Source organism: Corvus brachyrhynchos, unplaced genomic scaffold, assembly GCF_000691975.1.
Source record: "Corvus brachyrhynchos isolate BGI_N302 unplaced genomic scaffold, ASM69197v1 scaffold283, whole genome shotgun sequence".
Classification (NCBI taxonomy): domain Eukaryota; kingdom Metazoa; phylum Chordata; class Aves; order Passeriformes; family Corvidae; genus Corvus; species Corvus brachyrhynchos.
In genome coordinates, this window is record NW_008237409.1 from 3,367,213 (window position 1) to 3,387,096 (window position 19,884).

Genomic DNA, 19,884 nt, shown 5'->3' on the forward strand with positions numbered 1-19,884 from the left:
TGAGCTGTGACAAATGCTGGTGACCAGACAGCAACATCACAAGGAGGGAGTCTGTCCCCAGCTTGTGAATGGGTGACTCACTGCCAGGCTCCTTCTCCTCCATGCAGCTCAGTGGCAGAAACTCCCTGGAAGCCAGATTAGAGACTTTTGTCTTATTCTTCCCCCTCAAAAATCCCAAGCCTGATAAATCCAGACATAAAAACTTTTCATGTAATCAAAGTAAAGGATGAATGGAGGAGCACACTTTGTCCTCCTTAGTAAGTTTTCATCTTCAGGAAACAGGAAAGCATTCCTACTTTTCTTGCATGTCCAGACACAAGCTGCTTTGAGAGAGCCCTTATGGAAATGCAAAGTGCATATCCCAGAGCAAGGTTTCTTCAAACCCCATCAGCATTGATTCAGAAGAGAGACACCAAAGCCTTGCTTGTTGCAACAGAAACACTTTCCAATGAAATTGCAATTTAGAAAGTTTCTGGCTTTATCATATCAATCTCTTTCACAGAAGTACAGCTCTGCTTTTGAGCAAAATTCCAGATTACTGGAATTTACTGATTATATAAAGAGCAGGTTGTAAGGAATAGACATTCCATTAACAGCTGCATTGGATAATAACCCTTAACATCAGAAAGCATCATAGCAGGATGCTTTTTGTCCCATGTTTTGCCAAAGAACAGTAAAAAAAAGGTATTTTCTGCTTATTCTGCGGTAGTGTTTCCTAGAAAAACCACTAAACACTGTTTGCTGGAGTTTAATGTGCATGAACGAGGGGAGGGAGGGATGTGCACTGTAATAGAGCTCCTGGCTGTTGAAACCTGGTGCTCTAAAGCTGTGTGTGCATGTGATGCATCCCCAGCATCCCAACAGCCCAGCGTCCAGTGGAGGAACAGCAGTGACTGTTCCTGGTCACTCTGACCCAGAGCATGAGCACCTGCCTGTGTGGAGCCAGCCCCTTCCCCTGACCTCAGATTTAAGGTGAACAAACCACCAAGCCACAGCTGCAGGCAAGACTTAAAAAAACCCACAAGCTCCCAAAAATAAAGATGTTTCTCTCCCAACACATGTGTAATGCTTGAAACCAAACCAGCCAAAGAACTGAATGTGAAACTGGTGCAGAAATAGATTCTCCTTCAGAAAATGAACGAAAAGGATGTTTGCTTGGGGATACAGATAAGACAGGAAATTAGAGGTAAAACCTGAAAGGTGGAGATGGACGAGCCTTCCTGAACCACCTGTGCTTCTTGGGATCCCATGAGGCCCCAGTGTCAATCTTTGGGCTGTACAGATCCAACTGCACCATGTGCTTTTCAGAGCTGGTGCTGCCCAGGGACACCTCACACCTACACTGGCTGTTAACTAACCCAGAAGAGACAAAACCCTCCCATCCCTTTCCAGTCAGCTTTTCCAACACTGTGGTGGTGGTGAAAGCCTCGATGCATGTCACTTTAATGTCCCTAGGGCTTATCGATGGATCCCAAAATGAGATAAGCAGACCCCAGCAGGCTCAGGAGTCTTAGCTAGGCTTGTTACCTTAACGAAATGCTAATTGCTGCTTCTGCGGACTAAAAAAGTGCCTTTGGTCCTGCTGCAGCTTCAGTTAAGCAGTGTTAATTGCCACAGCTAATTATGTTGCTGTTGCTCCTAGATACTGGTTCAGGTTAGGTCTGTAAACAATAAACCCAGTAGCCAGTGCCCTCCATGGTTTCTGTGCACAGCGAGGCACAGAGCAGGGAGTAGGGGCTACACCCTGAGCTGATGCCACACACTCAGCACAGGACAGGACCAGGCAGGTGACAACCTCTAGACAAGAGACCTTACAGCAAATCTTCTTGATAAAACCTTTAGGATTTAAGTTTTGAGAGGAAATACTGAAAAAAACAAAGCTGATCTTCCCTCAGTTCCACAGGTACAGGTTTTATTAATTTCTTTAACCAGCTGTCCTAAAAAAGCCTCACATTTCTTCTGTGATACAAGAAGGAGCAAACAGATTTGGGATTCCCCTTCCCAAGGAAAAAAAAAAACCCTCCAAATGCCTTTTTTGTTGTACATCCCACACCTGTTTCACCAGTGAAATTCCCAGCTGAAAAGGTGCATTATATCAATTAAACCACCAGACTTTTCTAAGATCTTTCTGAAAAACCATTAGGATAAAATATTTGCTGGTTAGAACAGCATTGGATAATTGCTCTAAAGGGGTTTCACTTTACCAGGCCCCTTGGAAACCACTGCTTTGGGACTGGAGGCAGAAGCAGCCCTGTGTCAGCAGCCGTGCTGCCATTGCAAAAACCAGGATGAACCTTCCCTGGGACACTCCCATGGCAAACAGGAACAGCCTGGGAGAGCCAAAAGAAAAATTCTATTGAGTTTGGCCATGCTGCTTTACTGTCCTCCTTGTGCTGGACAGGACAAAACAAAGCAGGCAGTGCTATAGGTTGTTATTCTAGAAAGAACTTTACAGAATCCTGCTTAGGGAACAAGCAGTAAAACAGATTTTATCCCAGATCCAATTAACAGCTGAGTTACGGGACTCAAGTGAAATAAAGGGCAGTGAATCTCCCAGACTATTTACATGATTTATTAGAACACGGCTGTCTGCAGGAGCGGGCGGCTGCTTTATGTTTAATTTATGAGGACACAAGGGGGTAAAGGCTCAGTTGCCAAGCTGTTGTGGGGTTCCTACCCCAGCAGTGCTAAAATTCTCCTACAACAAAGGCACTAACAGGCCCCCTTGCTCCAGCACTGCTGGCTGTTCATGGCACGTCAGCCGCGGCTTCCCGACTGGGCTTGGCAGAACTGCCGCTGGAAAAGCACCATTCATTTCCTCTCGCTCCTTTCAAGGTTTATCTGGAGCAGAGAGCCAAAGCTCAGACATCCAGAGAGAAAAAATAGATGAGTTCCCAGCCTTGCAGCTGAACTAGCAGCGAGGGGTAATGCATGTAGTGGGAGTTTCTGTAACAAGCATGGAGAAGTTGGGACAGGAGTCTTCTCATCTCTGTTTCTGAAACTTCCCTTTCTAAGCATTTTCCAGGCCAGAAAAGGATATTTGAGCTGACAGGCTTGGAAGAGCTTCACCATTTGATGTTTGTGTGTTTGTAAAGGAAGCACAGAAGGATTTTCAGTGACAGATGAAATCTGCAGTCCTTCTAGCACACCAGCTCAAGAGATTTTGCCTCTTGAAAGCCAGACTATAAGGTTTCTATTGGAGAGATGTTAGATACCAGGAAACCAAGTGTTGTGAGAAAATTAAAGTGTCCATAGTTTTCTTCCACTGCAATCAGTATTCATATAAAATAGCTGCTTTCCCTGTCTTGCATAGCACTGCAGCAGTGAGACCAGCTGCTGTTTCATTTTTTCCCTTATTTTTCAGAAGTAGCTGATATACAGTGACAAGAAAATACAGTCACAAGGACTGTGACTTTCTCTAAGTGTCTGTTTTCAAGAAAAGTGTTTTTCTATGTGTGGTGGTTCTTAACACTTCAATGGTGTTCTGAATAGCTGTTAAGATGAGAGGCTCCAATGCCATGTTGTATCAATATCACAAAATTGGGTGCTCCTGAGGAAAGGAGCTTAATTAGGATTATTATTTATTGCTAGAGCAGCCTTAGATTTGGCAAGTCCTCTCCCAGCAAGACTGTGTTCACTCCTAGCATATGTTGTTTGGATCCATCATTTGAACTTAAAAGCTAAAAGTACTTTTTCTCTAATGGGTAGAGATGCAAGCTCTCCTCCAAATCTCTCCAGGAGGTGGAAGGCTCTCCCGGGGGGGTGCCTTTTTCTGTTAAGTGTTTCTCTAATGGGCTTGGAGAGAAGCAGCACTGACATAGAGCAGAAGGAGCAGAAATCAGCCTTAGAGCTGCAATTTAAAGCTTCTATTCCCAACCACCCTGTCTGTTCACCTTATCCACTCAATCTGATCTCTCAAAAGAAACCAGAGAACTCTCATGCTTGTTCCCAAAAACGGACTTAAATAATATTTAAAAGCCCATAAATACAGTCAAAATACTTTTTGCAGAGAAAGTAATCCATTAAAAACCAGGTTGCTACTTTTAGTTTTCTACTGTCAATAGAGAACCAGGCTGCTTGTAAGGTGAACTTCAAATGGGACCAAGTTTTAACAGAGTAATTTGTGCATCCTGCTCCCTAAGATGCAGTCACACAAGCATCCCCAGGCTTTGGTATTCCTGAGTGACTGCTAGCACAGCTCTCAGGGGCACCTGAAACACCACAAAATAAGACATCTGAGCCCTGTGGGGAGTTCGAGGCAATTGCTGTCAAAGGTGTCTCATGTCCCAGTTTAGGGAGCTCAAGAGAAATAGCAGAAAACATGGTTTTAAATGAAGGGCGAGAAAAATGTTAGGTTAATGCACCATTAGTTAAGACTCTGACAGAAAGTGCTGTTTTTCCAACAATATTTCCTCCTGTTCCTAGGCGTGAGACAATAAACCCTGCATACTCATCTTAATAAGGGATCTGTCTTCCTTGGGAGTGCCAGGGATTGGCATGGTCTGCTCTTGCAGGAGCAGTTTGAGTTTCACTAGAAACCAGAAGAGAGAATTCAGCCTCTCAGGAACACAGGGTGGTACTAAGAATTAAAACCAGGTCTCCCAAGACACAGACAGTGCCAGCCCAATCCCCCTTCTGATTCGAAAGAGTAATTTTTCTCCTTTCCCTCATTCACACTCACACTGGCAAGGGAGTTGATGCTCGCAAATTTAGCTAAAAGCTTTCAAGCACATTTCCACAACACCAGTGCAAAGGCTGTTGCACACAGGTGCCAAAGAAAGCCTTGTTTGAAATGCAGATTTTCAGGGCACAGCTCCCCTCCCTTTGCAGCAGAGTTCAGGCGGGTTTTGTTGGAGCCACCTGGGATGGCCAGTCTCCAAGCAGGGCTCCCTGGGGTAGAAGCTCTGTTGCTGCAGAGTGAGGACTCAGCAAGGAGCTCCCTTCCATCCTACCTGACTAAGGCTGCCAGCAGGGAAGCATTAGGGGCAAAATGTTTCCTCTGGCTCTTTTTCAAAAGCCTGGAATGGACACAGCCCATTTTATCATATTATTTTAGGAGGAAATCAGCAGTCAACCCAGACCAAGTTCTAGAAGAGTCAGTGCAACACTTCAGGGTTTCAGTTTTATCGAGTTATTTAAAGTTTGGCAGCCAAGTAGCAAGTGTGAACAAACAGCCATTATCACTGTTGTTATTATTATTTACTGCCCTCAAGCATCCAGCACGGCAGGGGGAAGGAATAGGCTGGCTCTTGTCCTCAGAAACCTACAGCTTAGATTTAGTCATAGCAAAACAAGAGCTTCTATCTGCATCACACCTCCCTCCCTCCATCACAGTCACTGTGAGCTCTTAGTTTGAGGACAGTGTTGTCACTGACAGTAATTAAAGCCATAACAAGAGGCACAGGCAGTGTCTTTGCTGGGCTGGGTTGAACCTGGCTCAGCCCCTCCTGGCAGTTGAGTTTTCCTGAGTTTTGTGTCACAACAGGTCTGGTCAGCACATACCTGGGCAGTTACTGGGCTCAGACAAGTAGTACCATGAGCTGGCATGGTCGGATGACTGGTAATCACCACTCCAGACTTTAATAGTCACTTACAACTTTGATAACCAGCAATTGCTTGACTCAGCTCCTCTCCTTTCCCCACTCAGCCCCCCCAGGCACTCCCAGTTTGCTCCTGGGAGCTCGAGGCTCCTCTTCCCCATTAAGCTCCCCCCACCCCTGCTGACAAACCCATCTTTAAAAACTGTGTCAGCTGCGAGGATGCAGATGGTTGCATATGCATCAAACAACTTTTAAATTATCATTCAAATTAAATTAAATTGAAAATGCAATGAGCTGTTCCTGTAGAACTCTGCGCACAAAGACAAGTTAATGAAGGTCACATTTGTAACCAGTGAGGAACATTTAAACTGCATCATGCCTAACATGGGATGCCATTAGAATAACATGTCTTTCTAAATAAGGATAAATTACACTGAAAGGCCTTGTGCAGGATTACTCCCTGCTCCCAGAGCAGCCTGGTCGTTAGGCCCTCTGTAGTTCAAACAGGGAAGAGCTGTGCTGGGTGCAGCAGAGCACCAGCAAAACTCGTTGGCCATGAGTGAGAGGCCTTAGGCACCAGCCTGGCCCATGCAGGTCCTGCCTGCTCTCCTTGCCTGGATGCAAAGCCAGGCACACCTGAAAAGGCCTGCGGAGCTCAGCCAAGGGAGCTGATTGAAAAGTGCAATCCCCATGCCTCTGGTTGTAATTGTTCTGTTTACACACACACACGGAACTGGGTGTCTTTTGCCTTGCTCTGTGTTTGCAGCCGTTGGAAAACTGCCCTGTAATGGTTTGGGTGACATCCGTCATCTTCACGGCTCTGTGTTGTCACAAGGATGTCACAGAAATGAGCCATACCCAGTTCTGTGTGCTGAGATGACAAATGTAACCTGTTTGGCTCCCTGGAGGCTTCCCAGGGACCAGGTCCTGCTCTGATGCCAGGCTGGGTTCCAGAAAAATACTGGGTGAGTGCAGGAGCTGAGCCCTTGACCAAATGCCCTGAGTCCAGGCAACCACAGAGCAACACCCCAAGCAAGCCAACACAAAGCAGAAATTTGTAGTTACTCTTCTTTCTCTCTCCTTTGCATGATCCTGCGCCTTATCTACATCTGCTGCAGGCCACATCACATGTTTCATCCCAGGAAATGAAGTAGCATTTAGTATAGGGGAATAAATGGCAGTAGTACATCCCAAACACCCCTTAGCAACAGAGCTCTTGTTTTTACACGATCTCTGCTCCACACTCAGGTGCAAAGTCAGATGCTGAGAGATCAGAGAAACCTGTGAAATGGAGAGTAATAATTGACACAATTTTTGGCATCTGCAAAGGATTAAGAGCTGTTGGTTCACTACAGGAGTAGCCTGCTGTCTCAGAGAAGAGCTAACACCTGCCATCAAAAGGGAACTAAAGTACTTTGCTTTAAATAGCTACTGAGGTTTTAGTTGCTTTGAAGTGACTGAGTGCATCCAAAATCTTAGAAAGCAACTGTTCTAAAATCCACCCATCCCCATTTCTGCCATTATAACAAAAGCAGTCAAGTTACAGCTGAATGCAGCTCATAACTCCTTGCAGAAGGAATCACCAGGTTCAGTTTCTGAGCTGAGGACAGTGGCTAAGTGGGTTGACCCTGTCTACAGAACATTGCTGAGAAGCAGCGATGTGCCTTTGCTACTCTGAGAAGAGCATTGCTCAGATGTTTTGTCCTAAATGTTCATAACAGTTGTAAATCTGAGGAAAGCTCTTCTGATCTCTGTGGATGATGGTCTAATTTGTTATCAGCACAGCTGAGAACAAAATCTGGACCTGAATGTTCTACTCAAAGCAAGCTTTTGTGTGATGACATCTGAGAAATTGTGACAACTGGAATTAAACTATTTTACATAATCCATTCATAAGATAGAGCTCATAAATAATAGTAGGAAAACAAAATGTCAAGCCAAACTGATTTAAAAAAAAGCTTGAAAGCTGCCTTACAAATGAGTGACACAATAGCAGCTCAGCAGTGAATGGTGATTTACTCTCTGCTTTGTAAACCAATTTATTTATCAATAGCTGAAGTTCAAAGATTATGCAGAAGTAACAAAGTCAAGGATATATGACTAGGAGGAATGTGTCACCACTGCTGCCTATCTGGATTCAACAAAGGAATTTAAGGCTTTGTCTTATTCCTGATAACTGCAGAACAACTCTCTGTCTAAAGCCACAGCTTCCCTCTGGGCATGGGAGCAGACTTCCAGCTCCAGTTTCTGTGCCTCCTTCACCAGCTCTGGTGAGTTAAATGGTCCTGATCAAGGAGGTCACAGTTTTCTGGTGCCTTTTGCCTCTATTACCTGCTGTGGTACATGACCAGCCTGTGGCTCGGACACAGCTCAGGTCCTAACCCTGGAAAACTCAGTGATGTTTCAGAAGAGATGAAGACTCTGAGTGTGGCCACTGAGTTCTCCTGCACAGCACCCAAGTGTTGCAAAGAGGAGCCTTTGCACTGTCAGTTCACGTTCTCCTCAGAATTTCCATGGGAAGGAAATTTTCCCTCTTTGGATGTTCCATTAGAAACTGCTGATGCAGAATCCATCAAATGCATTAAAAGTCCATTAAGTCTGTAAGGCTGCTGTTTGTTTTCCTGTGTTGTCTGAAGAACTTGGAAGACTAGAAGCTGTATGTTGCCTGTGGCAGATTATCCTGTGCTGGCCGTGTCCTCTAGCAGTAATATCCTGTGTGCAATATGGATACGTGGTTTTGAAAGATGAGAGAATCCCAGACCCTTTCAATCTGCCTGGAAGGCCGGGCCAGCCCTTTGAACTGTGTCACACAAAAATGACAGTAGTGGGAGACAGACAGCAAACGAAGCCCAATAAGTTTGTCCGAAAATAACCACGTTGTTTTGCATCGGAACAATTCTGTCTGAGACATTTGCTCTTTAGTCTGTTGTGAAGTGCACATTCTTCCCTAATAACTGCATCAACAGGTGACACTTGCTTAAATTATAGCTAGATCTTCATTAAAGTAAGTTGAAGTTGATGGTACTGAAAAATTCATGTAGGATAAGTGTCCTGGAGCATTTAACAAACTTGTATGAATTCATCAATATTAACTTATATGCAAAGAATAATTCCAGGTAACACCATGAAATAGTTATTTCTAAAATAAAATAAGGCACAATGATTCTGTGCAACCCAGGATGATCAGGGGATTTAGGCAGGGCAGACTGACTGGGACACAGGATTAATCTTTGCAAACTAATGTCAAGCCAAGGGGGGAGTTTCAGCCAAAGCTTGTTCCAACAAGTGACGTGCAGTGATTTTGATGAATCCTCACGACACCCTGTTGAGAATTGGTGATGCTGTATAAACATGAAGCATCTTGATATCTTGCAGAGAGCAAGGATATACCTGGTACAGCACAGAGGTCAGAGCCGAGCATGTGAGATGCTCATGTGGTCTGTTGCAGCCTCCTGGGAAATTTGTTTGGGTTTGGTTAACTTGACTTTTAAATGCAGGCATCCTACGGAAGGAAACTTCCCTGAATGACAAGTCTGATGTAGTTAAACAAAACCATTTTTGAAATGCAGAGCTCCAAACGTGATTAAAATGCAGGTTTTCCAGTGTATATTTCATCAAGGCTAACCATGAGCAATTCTTTTAAAGTATTTCCTTTGATGGCTGACTGTTTATTTGGATTCAGTGAATGCAGGTTTGGTGAAAGAGGGTGTCAAACAGGTCAAGAGGCGAGACGGACACTGTGCCCTGGAAATTCAAGCCTTTATTATCTGGTCTCCACGGGATTTCCTTTCCTACATGGAAAAATGTGAGGTAATGCCATAGCAACAACAAAGGAACAAACATAGCAGGACATGTCTCTGCTGTTTGAGGCTTAGTAGACTGGATTTTGTAAATGACTGCATTTCCAGAGCAGTTATTTTGCTCAGAGTACTATAAACAATGAGAAGCTGAACTAAAGGCACAAGAAATAAGGATGAACAGCTTTCCATCTTCTCCTTGAGGATTTTGTCCATAAGGCAAAAGGAGCCTTATAAATATTAAGGACAAGTTGAAAAATCCTCATTTTAATTTTAAACCGATTCCTCTTCCTCGTCTCATACCACACTTATAAAGGAATTATCCTTAAGCCCCATGATAAACTCCTCACCCTGTGTGGGTAAGCACAGATGTCTGCAACTGCACGTATTCTCTGCCAGCCAGTTCCCACAGACAAAATCTGCTGCTTGCTCGTTAGGCAGAGGGACTTTGCTGAATGATTCAAGGGTTAAATGGCCCTTGGGGAACTGGGGTGTCTGTGGAGATTCACAAAATGGGAAGAGAGAGTGGCACTTTAAGGCTGGGCAGCTCCTGGCGTGGAGGTCCTGCTCCCGGATGGTCCTGCTCCCTTGTCATGTGTGCCAGAAGGATAGAGAGTAAGGCATAATCCACTTTTTTCTCTGTGGATTTGCTCTAGTATGCCACAGGAATGCATGGCTTGCCACCAACTCTCTTAAAGCCACTTGCAAACAGTAGATCAAAATGATTTATCAAAATCAGTTTATAATCGTGACACTGATCTCTCAGTCAGCAGCCCCAGAGGAAAGTTTTTGCAGCCCTCCCAGACCCTTTAAGATCCCTGACATGAAATGCAAAGCTTCCTGAGCTGCCTCCTGACCTTTCTTGTAACCTTCCTCTCACAAGCCGTTACTCTTCACACAGTGGTCCCCGACAGCAGAGCCCATCAGCACCTGTCACAGAAGGGGTCTCGGCTAAAAATTCACAGTCTGGCTGTCATTTTTCAAACCAGCTCTTTATCAGAGGAGACCAAAGTCATGCCAAGAAAAGATCTAAGGTGGTGTATGTAAGAAGGAAAAAAATCCCTCCAGTTTTCAGGACGAATGGGTAACTATAACTACATTTCATGGTTACCCTGTCTTTGCTGGAGTAGATCTCAGAGACCGGGTTACAGTGCCTTCATTTGCAAATCTATTTCCCATGCCCATCCCAAGCTCTAAAAACCAGTACCTCTGACCTCAAGCTCTGCCCACTTACCCGCTATTATCCTGCCTCTGATTTCACTAGGAGTGTCTTTAAAAAGAGTAGCCAAAGTTGGGCAGTATCCAGAGCCCATCAAAAAACCTAATGGGGAAAGGTCCCAAAACGCCTCAATAATTAACGTGAGCACGTGACCGACAAACTCACTGATAGGGCTTCATCCAAAAAGCTCCTTCATAAATAAGAACTGCCCTAATTATATGAATTCTCTAATAGTTCAATGCATGCTGAAATCATTTCAGTAGGCATAAAAAGACGTATCGTGAGATTAACACTTAAACAGATTGGAAACATCTGGCTTTGGAAAGTGGATTGGTTAGACAGCAGCTTTTGCAGGGCTTTGCAGGGTTATTTTCCCCTTTGGATTAATCTGCTTGACTACAGAATAAGTATTTTTCTGACCTGCCAGCAGAGACAATATTAATAGTTTCTAATTCTTTAGTCAGCAGAACAATAAGGCGAATGCATGCTTGGGATTGGATGGAGGGGAGTCTTTATGATCCTCCAGCATCCCTTTAAATTCTCCTTCTGTCACTTGCAACAAAACAGGCACTTTTTGGTATGGAAAACACATGGCACACAAAGAAAAAGGAAAAATAAGCCTGCCACCTTTAAAGGCAGAACTGCACTCAGATTTATGGGGTTGTGGCTAAGGAACAGAATAACAGCTGATATCTTTTTATGGGTGATTGGGAAAAAGTAAATGTATTTCATATACCGTTATGTACTATTACACAATGGTTAGTCATCTCAAAGAGACATTAGATAGACTTTTTTTTTCATTAAAATGCCATTAACAAATTAAATGGGTGGGAGGAGCCATTGGCTTGGTAGTGGTAAATGACCTGATCACAGGTGAGTAATAATAATTGTGCATCAGCAATGATCAGTGCCAACTTGACAGATAGCTGAGATTTGACCGGTAATATTTGGCATCAAACCTCATTTCTATGCACCCAGCTTTCTGCCTTCTATCTTTATCACCCAGTGCATTTTCTTTTCTGAGAGCAGGCTGATTGCTACTAATCTTCCAGCCTGTAACCTAATGCTCTCTCTTTAAATGAAGTCCCCATATTGTTGATAAAGAGTCATTGTGTTCGCTTATCTCCCTCCTCTCCAGAAGTGATAGCAGTAAATCTGACTTCTCAATTAACCTGTGCTGAATTAGAATCTTTGTGATCAAATTGGTTGATGTCAATTTTTTTTTTTTTTTAAATCTGGACTGCTTGAAACTCAGTGGGAATTAGGATTTGTGAATCTCACCAGAGCCTCTTTCTGTGTGTCAGATTGCTGTGGTGTACACAGATGAGAAGCCATTTTCCTGTCATTCTTACAAATTGCTTCTCTTCCTGAAATTTTCGAAGGAGGAATGAACGTGGCATTGTATTGCAGGGAAAGCAACAGAAATGAGATCATTTACACCATGGGAAAATAATGGATGTTTCACAGATGTAGCACGCAAAGGCGAGTACGGCATAGATCTGTCTGTGACACAGGAGCCAGACCCTCTACAAATTCATTAAAATTATTATTTTATATGTATTTTTCTGGGATGCAATGTTATACATTGGCATGTGAGAATGAAGACATTCAAAATTCAGTATACTTATGTCGTCTGTATATTTTCCAAAACGTTCTTTTCTGATGAAAGTAATGTGTGGCTCACAGATGCCACATCCCATATGGGAATCTCATCAAAGGTTGAGGAAAAAATTGAATGAGTCAAGAGGGGCAAGAATTTCCAACTAAGCCAGGGGAAGAAGCTCGTGGGCTGCTGGGCTGGGAGCACATCCAGCCTTGACACAGCACCATCAGCCTGGGCTCTCCTTTGCTCTGCTCCACAGGGGATCTCTGGTATAGGGACATCCTTCTGCTCCCATGGCAGCTTTAGAAAGTCTCGTGTTAGACACCATCTTCCCTGAATATCTTGGATTTAAAGTGGGGCTTAACCTGGCTTGCTCGAATTCCTTGGCATTTGACATAGATAACCAAGTTTAATTACAGAATGTTTAATTAGAGACTGTATCTAAGATCATCAGAATGTCTCCTACTTTAAAAAGCACATAAATTTCACTAAAATATGGATACCTAAGAAAAGAGATTTAGAGGCTAAATGGAAGCCCTGTCATTACTGCTTCATTTCCTTGCTGCTGTTTGAGTTTTGATGAGAAGGGCACTGGCAGATGAGCCTACTCTGATTAATACAGTTCCGTTTAAGATTTCACCTATAATTATCCCCTGTAGGAACACAAGGACCTGGCCAGGTTTAAATCAGCATGCCCCAGATATCTCCTTTATTCACCACGTAGATACTTCAAATATTTTTCTATTTCAAACAGGGATGTGTAGCAGTAGTTCATCTAGACTATGTTTATCTGGCACAAGAAAGCCTGCACTGACACACAGAGAGGCTGGTACAAATCAAATTTTCCATCTCTCCACTAGATTAAAGCATTAAATGCCATAAAATAAAAACTGGCACAATGCAAAAGCTGTGCCAGAGTACACACTTGCACTGGCTGCCGTGTGCAAGATGTGCTTTAAAAAAACTCCAGCTCAGAAGTGGAGACTTTTCCTAAGAATACTCCTTTGCTGAACATTTCAACAAATGCTTTCTCCTTCCACCCAATATTTATGTTTTCCTTGTTAGATTCTGTTTAAATTCCCATTATTTCAGGAACGTCTTGTAATATTTGCGCAGTATTTCAAAGCACCTCCCAGTTAAAAGACATTAAGGTAATCTATGGTACTATAAATAAGAAGCTTTTTTAAGAAAGTCCTTGAGTCATTTTGCTGTAATGACAGCAGAGCTCATTAAACAGCTGCATCTCCTGCACAGAGCGGGGACGTTTGCAGTGCCTGCAGTTTGTGACAGCCCCCAACGTGACCCCTGGGAACACGGCAGGAACAGAGCCGGGGGATGTAAATTGGATTGCAAAAGGAGCAGAGAGTCAAAGAGCAGCCCGGGAGTGCCTGGGGTTCTCCTCCCTTCCTCAGCTCCTGCTGCCCCACTGTGCTCAGCAGGGTGACATTGTCCTGGGCATGGCAGCCACGTGCACGGCATGACTTTTCCTAAAGGAAATCCCACAGCTGTTTTGTCCAGAGTCTCCCAAGCAGTGTTGGTGTGGCAACATCTTTCATATGGGCACGCTTAGCTCTGTGTTTCAGCTGTGCTAGTTTGGCAATTTATCTCACCTGGGTATCAGGACCAGGGAGATCAGACTTGCTTTGAAGGGCCCTTTCCTCCTCCTGCTGGGGATGCTCACGGCTGAGAGATCCCTGCTGAGCACTTGTTCAAGCCGCTGAAAAGTTCGACTCTATGCTACAGAGGCAAAACATTCCAGTGAATACATCCAGGCACACTGGGGACTGATTAGAACTTTGTAATTTGCCACTGGACAATCTGGAGTGTGAATTTGCCTGCAAGTCATTTCACAGGGTCCAAGGGGTTATATCCTCCGTGAGTTGCTGAACACAGGTGAACTTTTATAAAATATTGTTCCTTCAGCCCTTCACTAAGTGTGTACAGAATACCAAGCCTCCAGGCTGCTGAATTAAAGCTGTAAATTTGAGCTGTCAAAGCCAAAAGATGTTGGACCAGGCAGCAGGTACCTTTATGACATTTCCTTATTACAAGCACTGAGATGCAATTGTTCATGGAGGGCATTAAATCAAATTGTGGACGGAAGCTGTGACAGAAACTCCCCAGGTTCCTGACTTACTGCAGGCACTGCAAAGTACTCACAATTAACCCGCGTGGCTGGAGAGCTGCAGAGTGGAGATGCTTTTCTTTTGGATGGATTTTGCCATCCTAAATTTAACTGTGCACTGTGACGCAGACCAGTTGCAATTACCTTAATGAACTAAAGCCTGTGGAGCAGCTATTCCATCAGGCTTTCAGGACAGCATCTGCTGCACTGCCCTGTTGGCAGTGGTGCTCCACTGAGCTGCATCCTCCCAAAATGGCATCAGGCTTGGAAGAGCAACCACCATGTCCAGAGACACAGGAGAAAGAATGGAGTGATAAAATTAATGATGCTAGAAGGGTACCCTGTGTCGAGCAGGTTACATGGCTGTTGCTTGCATCTTACATGACCTGCAGTAGATCAGCAGGTGCAGTGTCTCTGACAAGAGCTCACCTGTCTGCACTGAGTGAAAGGTTTGGGGTGGACACGTCCCTGGGGACAGCAGAGGTAAACACAGAGCTGTCAGACTCATTCAGCCAGGCCACGACTTCCCATCAGAGCAGTTTACTTGGGCTTTGTTGTTAATTGTTTCACTCATTGTTCTTTGTAGTCCATCAAATTTAATTCTGTCCGTGGATCCAGTAATTACATGTTCCTGTTTTTATGCAGGGCTAATAGACCACCTAAGGCTTTGTGTAAATTAGTTAATGTTTCCTCCTGCAAAGCTGCCGTTTGTCCTGTGTTGTGGTGGCAGGTGCAAAATGTTTCTTGCAAAAGCATATGGAGAATCACTGAAGTACAGCGAATGCTTATGGGCTTTCCAAGGGCAGGGTTAAAGGATCACGTTCTTTATGATATATATGAGCACGGGGTTTATTTTATATTTCTTCTCTAGCCTGAAATGCCTTAAAATTGCTGCTGAGAAAGCAGATACCTCAGAGGAAAAATACTCTTATAAGGGACATGGAGGCAAAATAATAATTTCAGGAGGTGCTTAAGCCAAATGGGAATGGTGACAGTGAGCAAACAGCCTAAAAGGAGCATGGAACATTGTCTGGTTTGCACTGAAACACAGACTTGTGGAGCAAAGATTTTGGCTGGGTGCATAAAAATTAAGGATTCTGAAGGGAAAGATAAACTGGTGTTGTCAAATACTAATCTGCTAGTCACACTACAAGAAAATTGTGGTTCTTTGTAGATATCTGGGGCTAAAACCTGGCCTAATGAGGTCAGTGGCAACATTTCTGTCGACTCATTACGTGCAGGATTTCATTCTAATTCTTTAACTGTTTTTATTTCCTGTAAATAATCCTGCCTAGAGCTGAGGAACATTTTAGAGTGAGGGCTTATTCCTCAGTGCTTAACTATAATACATTAATAAATCAGTAGCCAAACTAAATAACTACTGGTTTTCGATTATATTTCAGACTGCTCATTTATTTCTGGTTTTCCTCTTTCTCATGTTGTGATGAAACAAGTCCAAAATCCACATTTTCTGCCAGTTTTGAGATGCCCATAAGAAGGGTAACAGATACTCAGTTCTCCACCAAGCAATCCCCTGTGTTCAGGCAGTGGTGGAGGCAAAAGCACAGCATTAGTTCAGCTTTGGTTCCTTCCCTTTCTGCTGATCCCATGAAATTGAAAAAGCAAGTGGAAAAATATCAAAAGATCCCATCACATTTTCTCCAGTTTAAAGTACTAACTATCATGTTATGCAAAAGCCTGAGGTAAGCCTCAAAGCTGGATCTCTTACATGGCAATTTCCTTGAAGAGTTGTTGGATCACATTTTCCTAAGGGTTTCTTCTACACACGAGTATTTTATTGCATCTGTTTTTCCCAGTAACCTGGAATTCATTTATCTGACAAAGATATTTCCATGAGTGTGCTTCCAAGCACACAGAGAAAAATATGACACATCTGCTTTTAGTTTGTCCTTTCTGTGGCTAATTTAAAAATGAACACCAAGAGAAATATGTGTCAGGCACAGAGGATTCACCTCATTACTAGCAAACTTCCAACTCAGAATATAAAATAAAATCTGAAATAAAGATTTCAAATGCCACACTGCAAATGTCTAGGTGGCAACAACTGTGCCAAACCACAGAATTAATATGGCTCTGATGGAGCGGAGGAAGGATTGCAATAGGTGGGTAGTAAAAAGACAGGCAGGGACTTAGATCAGCTGGTGAAAAATCCTTTAAATCTTCTAACTTGTTCCCAAGTCTCTTGCACAGTGATCAGATACCACAGCTGAGGCCTCGTGTCCTCCCCTGAACAGGGTATCTAAGCAAGCAGCAGGGATGCCTTAGTTTGGGAGCTCAATGCATTCAGAGTCTCTAAAATGGACGTGAGGCCTCTTTCTCCCTTTGTCAGACAAAACCCTAATGGAACTGGGACCAACAAGTGCTGTTGTGTCCTGTGCTGTGACATGGGTTTTTTTTTTTTTTCTTAGAGGAAAAATGAGTTAAATGAATGGAAACTTTTGGCCCCTGATTGCTGCTGTGTGCACTTAGGGTTCATCATTTGCCCTGCCTAGACGCACATCACTTCTGCCAGAACAAATGAGTATTTCCCTGATTAATCAGGAGCCCTCAGGGAACTGCTCTTTCTGTACATATATTATGATCATTAAGGAGCCTGACTATCCTGTGCTTGTTGCAGGATGTGGGAAATGCAAAGCAAATTGTGCAAACTACACTCTGTTTATTGGATACATTTCTCTGTATCTCTTTCAGTAATGGTGTAATTCAGTGTCCTGAGATGACAAATGACGTATTTAAGTTCATTTTCCCGTGCTGCCCCATAAATGTTATTAACTCAAATATTTAAATGCAGGAAGATGGAAGGCTGTGGGGGTTTTTTTGTCAGCGCTGAAGGAAGCCCCTGTCACATGGCCTGCCCGGGGCATTTCTCACTACTGTGTGTGGGGTTGGCAGTCTCAGCCTATGGCAAGGGGGGGTCCCAGCTCTCAGCAGGACGGGGAGGAGCTGGGCAGGCACAGCTGAGCAGGGCTGGCTGCTGGAGTCACACAAAGCCAGCTGCAGGGCTGGCACTCCTCCCAGAGCATCCTCACACCCCCACGATTTGGACTGAGCAGCAGCACAAAGGCAGGACAGAGGACAGAGCCCTCTACTCTGCTTGAAAGCACACCTTTCACTCTGCAAACAAATTACTGCTTAAATCACATCTGACAGGCTCCGGAGTAATTGCTGTGGGAGCAGTGCCTGAGTTTAGGAGGCAGGAGTGACTCTGTGTTCACCTGACAATCAGGGGGCTCGTCCCACCCACACAAGTGTCTCACCATTGTATGGTTCTGGACACCTAATTAAAGAGCAAATTAACATTAATAGGTCCCCCTTCTACTGGCACAACCACCTCATTCTGGTACTGCATAAGGCTCGTGGAAGGCTTTCCACTAATGCTTTTCTCACATGAAAGAGAATTTTTCTGATATTGTCCTCTGCTGGGCCTACATTGATTTCTTTTTGAAGTTGAAAATATACGATGCAGTGCTCTTGAAAAATTAGAAAAACAAATCATCCTGCAGCCCAATAGCATAGGTAATGTTTCAAATGCTGGCTAAAGCCTGTGTGAAGGGAGAGAGAAATATGAATTTTTTGATTACAAGACCTGAGCTTAGAAATTGGCTTCACTTCTCTGACCCCCTGGACTGAAGGGCTTTTCTGGCACTCTCACAAGTTAACAAGGTCATCTGCAATCCAAGAAGAAACTCAAAATTCGTAACTGGAGTTTCAGCAGATAAAAAAGAGAAGAAAGATATACTGATTTGCAGTTGCTTTACATAAAAATATATTCAGGGAAGTATTGGGATTTTATTGCTATGGTTGGGGTCTTAAGTAGTTCGTTTATTAAGAAAGTTCAATGTTTATTTAAGCATTTCAGCTTAAAAAAGAAAATCTAGAAAATAAATAAAGTTCAATGTCAAAAAATCCACAGCAGAGCTATTATTGTACTAATAAAACAATGGGAATAACACAGATGTCCTTGAGAGTAACTCTTTCTTGCAGAGATAAGGTAGTGATTAATGGGAAATTTGTTCTTGCCAGAGGTGGCTTTCAACAGTAAGTAAATAAACAGTACGGTCCCATTCTTGCAGTCTACCTACCATAAATATTATTAATCTGGTAATAGGAAACTGTAATACTGCTGGCCATTCAGAGGTTAAGATTCTGAAAACACCCTTGCCCCTAAGGTTATTTTGTTGATGATGTCATTTACTATGATGCCAGAGGAAAAACAAATGGCATGGCAACCAATTCAATTCAGTTTTAAAATAATTTCCAGAATAGAATGTTTATTTCTGACAGTGCCACTGCACCTGGTCAAAATCAGCTAAAGATCTTAGCCTCCAGGAATGGAACAGCCTTTATGAAGCTGGATTTTAAACCTGAGGGAGTGCTGGAGCAAATTAATATGGGTTATGTCCAGTGGCACATGTGCTGCAGCAGCTGGACTCCCCCTAAGCACTCAGTGGGAAGCAGGATATTGCCAAAAGGCACCAGCCTCCTACAGTTCTCCTTAGCCTGGAGTTACTTGCACAAGAGACAGAGGATTTCTAACACAACCTCAACCCAGAGATAGGAAAAAACCCCTCCTCCACATAGACATTCAATTGTCCCTGTGGTTTATTTATGGATTTTGGATTTCATGGGCCAAATTTATAAACTAAGTTATTCTGCCAAGAAATATAAATGATGCTCATTTGTTAGCTGCACTTCTTGAATAAGTGTATCAAAGTGTAATAAAATTATTGAAGGGATTTATTAACCTGATGAAGTAACTCATTAAATCCTTCAAACGCATTAATGAAGGAGGATGTGTGGGCCTTTTGGTATAATTGGAGATGGGAAATTGTGCAGCTGGGCCAACCTGATAAGAAGGATCAGACATCCCAAAACACTTCCATTTAGCAGGTAATTTGGGGCATTTCTATCACTGCTCTGGATTTCTACATGATTTTTCTAACCTAGGTAGCTCTGCCTCAGAACTCAACTACTTTTTTTGTTGTTGTTTTAGTACTTTCTTCCTGCAGCTTTGGACTAAATCAACCTCTTGTGTGAAACGTGGCTGGGGTTCTGTAAGTTAGATCTGTCTGCTGTTAAGTTAGATCTGTCTGCTGAAGGTGGCTGGACCAGCACAACCAGCCCAGGACAGTTTTGACCACAGGTTTTAAGAGGCCACAATCCTCAAAGTTGCTGTGTAAGACTTGACTAAAGAACACAGGGATCAAACATGGCTGAAGTCAAAATATCAGATGTGCTGTGCTGATGCATTTGCACAAACAGCCAGCAAACCCTGCTCAGGGAAAGAAAAGGTGGAAGTTAGAAAGAGGGTGGGAGAGGATGGATCAGGGCACCACATGCACCTGAGGATCAGCCCTGGGATCACCTGCTGCATTTCCAGGCAGCTTTCAGTGAAGAAGCGGCTGCCATCCCATCTTCCATCTGCAGAGAGCATCTGGCTCAAGCCAGAGCTGATTCCGTGTATAATGTTTTTAAAACCACTGAATGAGTACACCTGCACTGTTCCAGTGTGCAGTGTTAGAGAGCTTCCAAGCACTCAGGGAGCATCACTGCTGGAGCTGCTGCTATAACCCACTTCA

General features: G+C 43.5%; 1 long non-coding RNA gene across 1 annotated transcript in view; it reads left to right on the forward strand.

Annotated features, from left to right (window-relative positions):
• The window catches only part of LOC108445906, a 33,877-nt gene that overhangs the window by 3,158 nt on the left and 10,835 nt on the right, over positions 1-19,884 (forward strand). The window contains exon 2 of the long non-coding RNA XR_001860937.1: positions 9,223-9,350. This is a non-coding gene — a long non-coding RNA (uncharacterized LOC108445906). The remainder of the gene's footprint in view (positions 1-9,222; positions 9,351-19,884) is intronic.